A 9,709-nucleotide genomic window follows, 5' to 3' on the forward strand; every position below is an offset into this window, starting at 1 on the left:
GACATTTGTCCCCGTGTCGCACCTCCTTTAATAAAAGCTCTGTCACGATGGTGCACATGCAAACCTATACAACTTGTACCAAATTTCAGTTTAAGATTGTGTTGACAACAAACAGCAACCTAGAAAAATTCTTTGGTCTTGTTAAATTGTTTTCATGGCGTACACCCAGTTTGGATACCAGCTGTCCAGAAGAGCACGTTTCATTGTATTTTCCTTCATTTCCGGTATAACCAGAATCACCATTGGAATTCACATGGAAAAACAATTCAGTCTCTATCAACGCCATTAAATGCAATACACATATTAGATATAGGTGCACAATCTCTATCATCTCATGTTGGCAGAAGCAGTAAAAATGATTTCAATTATTGAGAAGTAAATCAGTCATCTAATCCAATCTAGCACAAAATTAACACTCATGCCATCCATCAACATCATGGATTGGTTAAATTTGCAGGTATGGATCCTCCCATATTTTTCTATTTCTTGCTATTTCATGACCCTTCATAGTTTAAAAAATTGATAGCTTCTGGAAGTTGTAATATTAGCAGCCAATCAAATTTGAAATGAATTAATACAATCAAATAGAATATGTAGCCCACATTCTGTCCAAATACGATTTGCAGGCTCTGGATTCATAAACCAAAGAAATTTGCAGGTCCAAAGGAGGCTCTTTGAAAATGCTTCGATTGAATTTGTAAGAGTGTTGATATTCATTTGTTATTGTATTAAAAATGGCTGATTTGAACATGTGAATCCTCACTTTGGGGTCATCATGTCTCTTACATATGCAAATGGCAACTGATCCCGAGGATAAAAGATTTCTAATTCATTGAATAATAGGCAAAAGAATAGCTTCATTGGAAGGGTGTGCTTTCTCAATATCAGTGCAGTGTCAGCCACATCTGTAATGCCAGCAACAACACACAAAATAAAAAATTAGTTACAGAGAGAACCAACCTCAAAACAAATCTCAAATGCTATCACACTAAAACTTCACCATAATTGAGCAAAGCTGAGTTCCCATACCACTGCTTGAGGGAAGATTTTCAGAGCTCCAAGGTTGCAAGCCGTCAGCACAGTAACTACCCATTTGATACCTCACAGCTTCTTTGCTCCACTTTCTCCATATGACTGTAAAAACGACTTCCTCCATGTTATGAGTATTGTAAGGATGCTTTGAGACAACAATATCAACATTGTGAGTTACAAGGAGATTTTCCAAAATTAACAAAGGATCAAGAACAAGCTGTAGCTTGGCATCCATCCAAATGTTTTAAACACAGTTTGGGAAAAGCCTGTGGGAAAGATACTTGGGAATGAGGCCATTCATTATAGATTCCTTGTATGGCAACTCCCTGACCAAAACAATGTGCCAAATTCCAATTCTATGAGACTCATTGGGCTTGATCTGGTATCTGGCAAGAAGTGTGAGAGTTGCATTGTCCATAAACACGAAGAAACAAATGTTCTGTTGTGATTTTCCTAACATACTTGGGTTTTTTAATCTTTCTTAGGCTCCAAATATAGTTGAAATTACCACACCCCCCTTGCACTGTTCCATGACCTTCCTGTCTTCTTCAGACACAAGGAACCCTTGGGTACGGTAATTGGCAAAACCACAAGGCAAATCAGTCCCTTCAGAATAATTGAAATACCTTTTTCTTTCCTTCACATCCAGAGTTCCACCGAAGGTCACTGGACCTGCTGCTGAATAGGGGTTTTCAGGTCCTTTCATGTACTGTAGCCGAGATTTACCAAATAACTCTTCTTTCTAAATCTGATGAACAATAGCCGAGACTGCCAACAACAACGAAACATAGTTTTAGCCTGATTGCTTTAACAGACATGCATGCCATAAGGTAATGTTTCTTGATAGATCTCTCAAATTGTTAAATATGAGGATCTTCGATTACCTGAAAACTCAGAATATAAGTGGCAAGACCGATTTGCCATGGTTGTAGCTTTCCTAAGAAAATACTTCTTCGCTTCATAATCTGAAGGGTATTCGAGCAACTGCATTGCAGAAGACAATAGAAATTGTAAATTAATACCCATCATGATTGAACCTTTCAGGACTCATATAAGCACAAGTTCCCACAAAGGAATTGCACTGGGGCAAAGTGTGAGCCAACACAGTTCTGACACCGAAATCGGGAATCTTGACTTCTCTTATTGATCAGTAAATTGGAGGGCTTTATATCATGGTGAACAATTTTGTTCTGGTGCAGGTAATGCAAGCCCTTGAGCACCTGCCTGGCAACCTCAGCCAAATAGTGTTCTGGGATTTTCTTGTGGGTTTGAAGAACCTACGCAAGGGTTCCACCGTCCATGTAGTCCAACACAAAAGAGACTCATATATTTGTACCGTCTCAAATCAACATCTATCCCCACATTGCACCTCCTTCAATAAAAACTTTGTCACGATGGTGCACATGCAAGCCTATACAACTTGTACCAAATTTCAGTTCAGGATTGTGTTGACAATGAAGAGCCACCTGGAAAAATTCTTTGTTTCCGTTTGAGTTAAAAATGTTTTCATGGCAACGTTTCATTCTATTTTCCTTCATTCCCGGTATAACCAGAATCACCACTGGAATTTACAATGGAAAACAATTCAGTCCTATCAACTCCATTAAATGCAATACACATATTAGATATAGGTGCACAGTCTCTATCATCTCATGTTGGCAGAGGCAGTAAAAATGACTTCAATTATTGAGAATTAAATCAGTCATCTAATCCAATATAGTACAAAATTAACACCCATGGCATCCATCAACATCATGTATTGGTTAAATTTGCAGTTATGGATCCTCCCATATTCTGCTCTTTCATGACCCTTCACACTTTAAAAAATTGATAGCTTTTGCAAGCTATAATCTTAGCATCCAATCAAATTTGAAATGAATTAATACAATCAAATGGAATATGCAGCCCACATTCTGTCCAGATACGATTTGCAGGCGCTGGATTCATAACCCAAAGAAATTTGCAGGTCCAAAGGAGGCTCTTTGAAAATGCTTCGATTGACTTTGTAAGAGTGTTAATATTCATTTGTTATTGTATTAAAAATGGTTGATTCGAACATGTGAATCCTCACTTTGGGTGTCACCATGTCTCTTACATATGCAAATGGCAACTGATCCTGAGGATTGAAGATTTCTAATTCATTGAATAACATGCAAGAAAATAGCTTCATTGGAAGGGTGTGCTTTCTCAATATCAGTGCAGTATCAGGCACATCTGTAATGTCAATAACACACAAAATCAAAAAATCAGTTAAAGAGAGAACCAACCTCAAAACAAATCTCAGATGCTATCACACTAAAACTTCACTATAATTGAGCAAAGTTGAGTTCTCATACCACTGTTGTAGGAAGCTTTTCAGAGCTCCAAGGTTGCAAGCCATTGGCACAGTAATTGTCCATTTGACATCTCACAGCTATTTTGTTCCCCCCCAATTTCTCCATCTGACTATAAAAATGGCTTCCTCCATGGTATGTGTATCACAGGGAAACGATAAAGAATACCAAATGTAACCAATTACCTAGAAAAAGCAATAAAGGCCTTGTGCGTTGGGGCGCTGAAGGAGAATTGTCAATATGTCAACTACAAAATATATCCATCCCATGTTATTAATTTATTTTTGCACACAACTTAGAAACTAATTAGAAGCATATGTTAACAATAACATAGACAAACTTTAATGTACATTTTGCTGAATTTAACAATAGTATTGGCTTATTAGATTCTGTTTGGAACAACTTAGCAAATGAAACTGAAAATTTTGGGAGTTTTATATGCCATTTATGCTTTTTATTTACCTTTGTTCTGCTTGTCCATTGCAAGTATTAGATCAAACTCTTTAAAGTTTGTAGGTGATATAGACCTTGATATAGAAGTTATCTCTATTCCACGTTTCTTGGCTGCATTCTTCATCTTGGGATCTGCAGGACCGCCCTTCAAATAATTTCAACATATTAATACGTGATACCTATTTATTGCATTATAATAGACAAAAATACCGATTCAATTAGCCTTGACCCATGATAAGCTAGAACCTACCTCATGGTAGTCAATAGTTCCAGCAGAGTCAATTTTGAATGCTGATGTCAATCCCCTTTTCTACACAGCATCACAAAATACAGCCTCTGCAGTGGGACTCCGACAAATGTTTCCTTCCAAGAACAAGAATAAAAAGAGATTATTTTCCTGGAGAGATTAGCAAATATTTTTTCAACTACTTAAGATATCTAAACTTGCAATGATTTTATCATTCCCAATTGCAACAATAGGAGCCAATAACAAATCATTATCCTTGACAAATCAAATAATAATTTTTCCACAGCTAATAATCATTATCCTTCTTGACACTGATATGCATCACGGCCCTGAAAAAGCAATCATGAGCATTGAGATATCAACGGTAACTAGTTACTAGAATTTCTGCTTTGTAAAGGACTAAAGTAATGCATAACTCTACATGAAATATTTAGTTACCATGAATTAGTAATTATTCTACAATGTTTTTATGAAGAAGTTTATAGTGGATATTCTCTCATGTGATTGTTCTTTTTGTTCCATTTTCCACTGGCAAGTTAAACTCATGATTAAATATTAAAAAATCAACAACTTATGTAAACATGAAGCGGGCTCACGTATTTAAATGAAACTAAAATGCATCACTCAGCACTAAAAACAGAAAGATGGAAACCAAATCCTTGGCCCTGGATTCCACTAAAATGTTTCAGCTAGATTTAATGACTGAAGACACAAACATTGAGTGCAGAGAGCATAATAAGCCAAACTCCTTGGTGACCAGCTCTGTTTTGACATGAAACTGACAACCAGAAACACACAAAAATAATCTAGAAAATACATACTATGGAGAGACCTTATGGAAGCAGTAAATTGGCCATTGAACTTAGAAAGTTCAAGCAATTGGAAGTAGCAAACAAAGTGATCATGTTAAGAGTCGGACCCTTGTTTCAATGGCCCTCCGCACACCCCAGCCTTTGATTTGATTTCTTCCTTAGAAGCAGAAGGGCTTATTTGTTAAAGGATAAGCCCTAGTCCATTAAGATTGATCATTAAAGAATCTACTTTCAGGGGTTGTATGATGGGGAAAATAGTTGAGACAAAGCCAAGGCCTTTCTGAGGTGAGATTTCCCTTCCTCTCTCTTCCACATCCAAGGCTGGACCTTGATGTAATGCTCTGAGTTACCAGAAATAACTGGAGAAATACTAAAATACTAAATACACCAAATATAGAAAGGCAGTGTGGCTCAAAAGTATAATAATGATGAGACACATCTACATCTCTTAGAAATGGGAAAATATCTCTTAATAACCAAAATATTGAAAACTCATACAAAACTGTGTGAGAATGGCTATAATAATCTCTTGTATATAGTAATTAGGCCCTCCTTATTCATGAGGACCCAGTTCCCCATTAACGTACCATTTCTTTATCTTGTGTCATCATGACAAAGTTGTACCCTAACTAACAACCCCAGCTGCCCCGCAGCTTCCACCCAATCAAGAGTTGGCATTTAGCCCCTAGACTCCATACTAATTTCTCTAGCAATTTTACTCAGATCTGGTTTTATCGTAAAAACTGCCAGGATTTTGTCAACAGTTGGTCCTTAAACAACAATGAAAATATTTAATGGTATTTCTATGCTCGGTATAAATATTTAAGGCTGTTAAAAATATATTATCGTAGAGTTATTGTCTGTATGACTATTACTTACCTTGATGGGACTTTGAGAATCTGAAAATGTGTAGAGAACCGCAAACTGAAAGCTCTTGGATAAACCAAAAACATGTCATAGATGGAATGGCAATGGGCATGATAAGCAGCGTGCCTATTGTGGCAATCAAAGCTATTCTACCTATGAGTTCCAAAATAAATCTAAGCATTGTTGTTTGATAAAGCTAACACCACTAATAGTCCCTGGGCAGCTCAATCGGCGATGGATGTCCTATAAAGTCTTATGTAAAGTTTGTGGTCCAAAATCCTTAATTAACTTTGTGGACAGTGTGTGGGAGTGTGCATAGATTCGCCTAAAAGTTATAGTGGTAGTAGTCACAATTGACTCCATATCATGTGAATTCAAACCTGTACCCAGCTTAGTTGCTGATTCTTATATATATATATATATATATATATATATATATATATATATATATATATATATAAGCAGCTGCTAAAACACTCTGATGATGTATCAGGGATCTAACAATGATAGGACAAGGGATAGCCATGCGGGTCTCTGCGTTGCAGAACTTCAATAGAATTTAGACAACGAGGCACATAAGGATAGTGCACAGCCTTTAGTGTCTATGTCCTTTTGTATTTTTGACAGTTGGTTGTCGGTAACTAGCTTAACAGGTTGTAAAGTTGTTCAGTGATATCCACTAATTCTGTAAGCTTCACAATAGCAAGGCAAGGATGACAGAATCCCCTTGCGGGCACCTTAGGCTAGTTTGAAACTCGTCAGAGAGATGGTTGTCCAATTATGGACAAACGATGATAAATATGCAGTCTATCGTAGTAGTATCATTTTGTACAAAAGTAGCCCAATGAGCTATCTTAATTTTGTTGCAGTTCCATAATGCTGGTTGTTACCCTGCATTAGACCAGTTTAGCCTAATTGGTGGATTCCATATATTTCTGTAGTAACCGTGTACTAAATCTCATCAGATGTTCAAGAAACTGTACATCCTAAGTTTTAATAATCCTTAAATTAGAGGTATATATTGCAGTCATTTTTTTCATGTTTGAGTTCCACGGCTTTCAGCTCAAACTTAACTCTTTGATTATCATGCACCCACCCTGGCTTGAGAGGTCACACCCATAGCATTAATAGCCAAAGGGGATATTGATTCACTAGTGAGGTTGGCGAAGTGTTAAGCTGTCCCCCAAGCTTTCTCACTGTGGGCTACCCCATCCATATGGCACCAAGGAATGAGGCTAGGTGCAAATCTCAGAGGATTTTAACAAAATAGTTATCCCTTAGACCCGGCACCTCAGTCGAAGGATGCAGCCCCTCACATCATGTTTCTTCTTGAAATGCTCAAAAGGGCAGAAGAAAATTTCTATGTCCTAACCGGACGTTCGCTGGTATTCAGGCATTACGAAAATTTGCTCTCTGCAATCATTCGGTGGATTGTATGACTGTAAAAATCTCCAGTGCCAGTTTATTATGATTTGTTCTAATAGAAACATAGATGAGAAATTGGGTCAGGGTTTTTAAGAATATAGAAGCTACGAAGAACCTAGCTCCTTTAGTTGAATTGAATAGAACTACAAAAATTTAGTTCGCTCAAGTCAGGCATGATACAGAGAATTGTGCTTGGCTTCAGGCTTTGGATCTATAGTGTACAATATACTATAATCTTCTACAATTGAATGGCTGACAATAATGGTAGACGCTATGGAAGCATCATCGCGAACAATGACCGATACCGAACGAACTCGTTGAATCATTGGATGGACGGTACTCACCAAGGCAAACAAAGAGAACTCCAAAAGGCTTGGAGGTTGCAGATGAATCAGACGCCATGGACCTCAATGCTTCTCTTCGTCCTCCTGGTGCTCCTCTTCGTCCTCCTGGTCTGCTGCAAGTTCGGATTAAACCTGCAAACTTTTGGCCTGAAATGAGATGATAAGTTGTGCTAAAAATGGGTGAAGGTGCAACAATTTGGGAGGGAGAAGCTTTCAGAGAAAAGAATGAACTGCGAAAGAATGGGCAATGAATGAGGCTGCACACCATCAACTTCATCTGCCACCCACAGATTGATAAATCCACGCAGTTCTTGGAGCGAGAGTATTCCTTTGTCAATGTAGCTGATTGGTCATTGTCATCAATAAATTGATTACAAGGAAGAACTATACTAGATTTCTCAGCAAACCCATATCTTCCATATACATTGCATTCAAATTCATGACGTTTATCATCATTTGCAATATCAAGATTCACATTAGAGCCTTGGGATTTGCAGTCCTTACCTCTTCCCGTATGTTCTTCCGCACAATCCGAAGGTGTTAACTGCAGATTCTCCTTGCAAAACTCCTCCTGAGAAGCCCTCAATTCCTTGGAAGCCACACAAGCACATTTTCTAGATATATCTCCATCTGCTTTCCTTTCACTGTGTTTGCATTCAGCGGGTTCCTTCTCGGGCCGATCATGCCCCTTTGGAACAAGGAATTTGCGGGGTTGAGCCTTGACCGAACCTCTTCCTGACTTTTTCTTCCTATTGCGAGGACTCTTGAAACGAGCGCTGGGACTCCGCTGATTTGGGTTTCCGAGGAGGGGCATTGAGCAAGAAAGTTTCCCTTCAGCAGGGAAAGATTTCTCAGCAAACCCATATCTTCCATCTACATTGCATTCAAATTCATGATGTTTATCAGCATTTGCAATCTCAAGATTCACATTAGAGCCATGGGTTTTGCAGTCCTTGCCTCTTTCTGTATGTTCTTCTTCTTCCGTACAATCTGAAGGTGTTAACTGTAGATTCTCCTTGCAAAACTCCTGAGAAGCCCTCATTTCCTTGGAAGCAACACAAGCACATTTTCTAGATATATCTCCATCTGCTTTCCTTTCACTGCATTTGCATTCAATGGGTTCCTTCTCAGGCCGATCATGCCTCTTTGCAACAAGGAATTTGCGGGGTTGAGCCTTGAAATTGACCAAACCCCAATCTGGGTAGTTAGCAGCACATCTCATAGATTTACATGAATGAATCCCAGAGGCATTAGCCAACGAAGGTGTTTATGAAATATTGGATTTCAGAGACCCACCAGAGCTTTTCACACACCCATTAGATGTTTTCGCACTAAAATTACCATCACGGTTCTCTCCCGCAATGGCAGCACAAGCAGGCTTGAGCCCATTGTTAATATCCTCTTCTTGAGACTTTTTCTTCCTGTTGCGAGGACTCTTGAAACAAGGGCTGGTACTCCGCTGATTTGGGTTTCCGAGCAGAGGCATTGAGCAAGAATGTTTCCTTCAGCAGGGAAAGCGCTGGGTTCCAAAGAAAGGCATCGAGCAGGGGAATCCACTGATTTCGGTTTTCCAGGAGTGCCATTGATTTGGGTTTCCAAAGAGTGGCATTTCAAGTCAGTGTCGCTTCAGTTATAACCATATGTTTAATCCAACGATGGAAATTGTTTGAATCGTCTAACATTTCAATCAAAGGGATTATAGCAAGACAGGTGTGATAAGAGGGGAGTTAATTTCATAGGGAACGCCTTACGGCGTAAAAATTATGTGAGTTATATGAGTCCCTAAAATTTCATATGTAGGCATTGATTTAAAAAAAGAAAGCAAAGCACATAATGGCACAATCTTTATAATATCTATAATCATGCAACACCTATTTTTAACTTAATAAAAAATAACTCAATCAATTTAACAAAATTTCACACCCTTGTAGCATGACCAACACAACAAGATAATAATACAGAATAATATACAAACATTTTAATCTAGTCCTACAAAGAAAATTAACTAGAATTAGCACAAGATGTTAATATTTTGCCACAATAATTAACTTTCACATTGCTTTTTGCATTAGATTTTATCAATAAAGAAATACAAAAAAGGGTTCCAAAAAAGCTTAAAATGGATTCATTAGCACCATTACCACTTGGTTTGATTGATTGCAGAAAAATGAATAGTTCTTTTAACCCATTTGAACA

General features: G+C 38.0%; 1 pseudogene; it reads right to left on the reverse strand.

Annotated features, from left to right (window-relative positions):
* Nucleotides 1-1,774: 1,774 nt before the first annotated feature.
* LOC149164549 (uncharacterized) lies at nucleotides 1,775-7,790 on the reverse strand (annotated as a pseudogene).
* Nucleotides 7,791-9,709: the final 1,919 nt, after the last annotated feature.

Source organism: Pinus tabuliformis, chromosome 5_1, assembly GCF_031772625.1.
Source record: "Pinus tabuliformis cultivar Carrire ecotype Pingquan chromosome 5_1, CPIR1, whole genome shotgun sequence".
Taxonomy (NCBI): Eukaryota; Viridiplantae; Streptophyta; class Pinopsida; order Pinales; family Pinaceae; genus Pinus; species Pinus tabuliformis.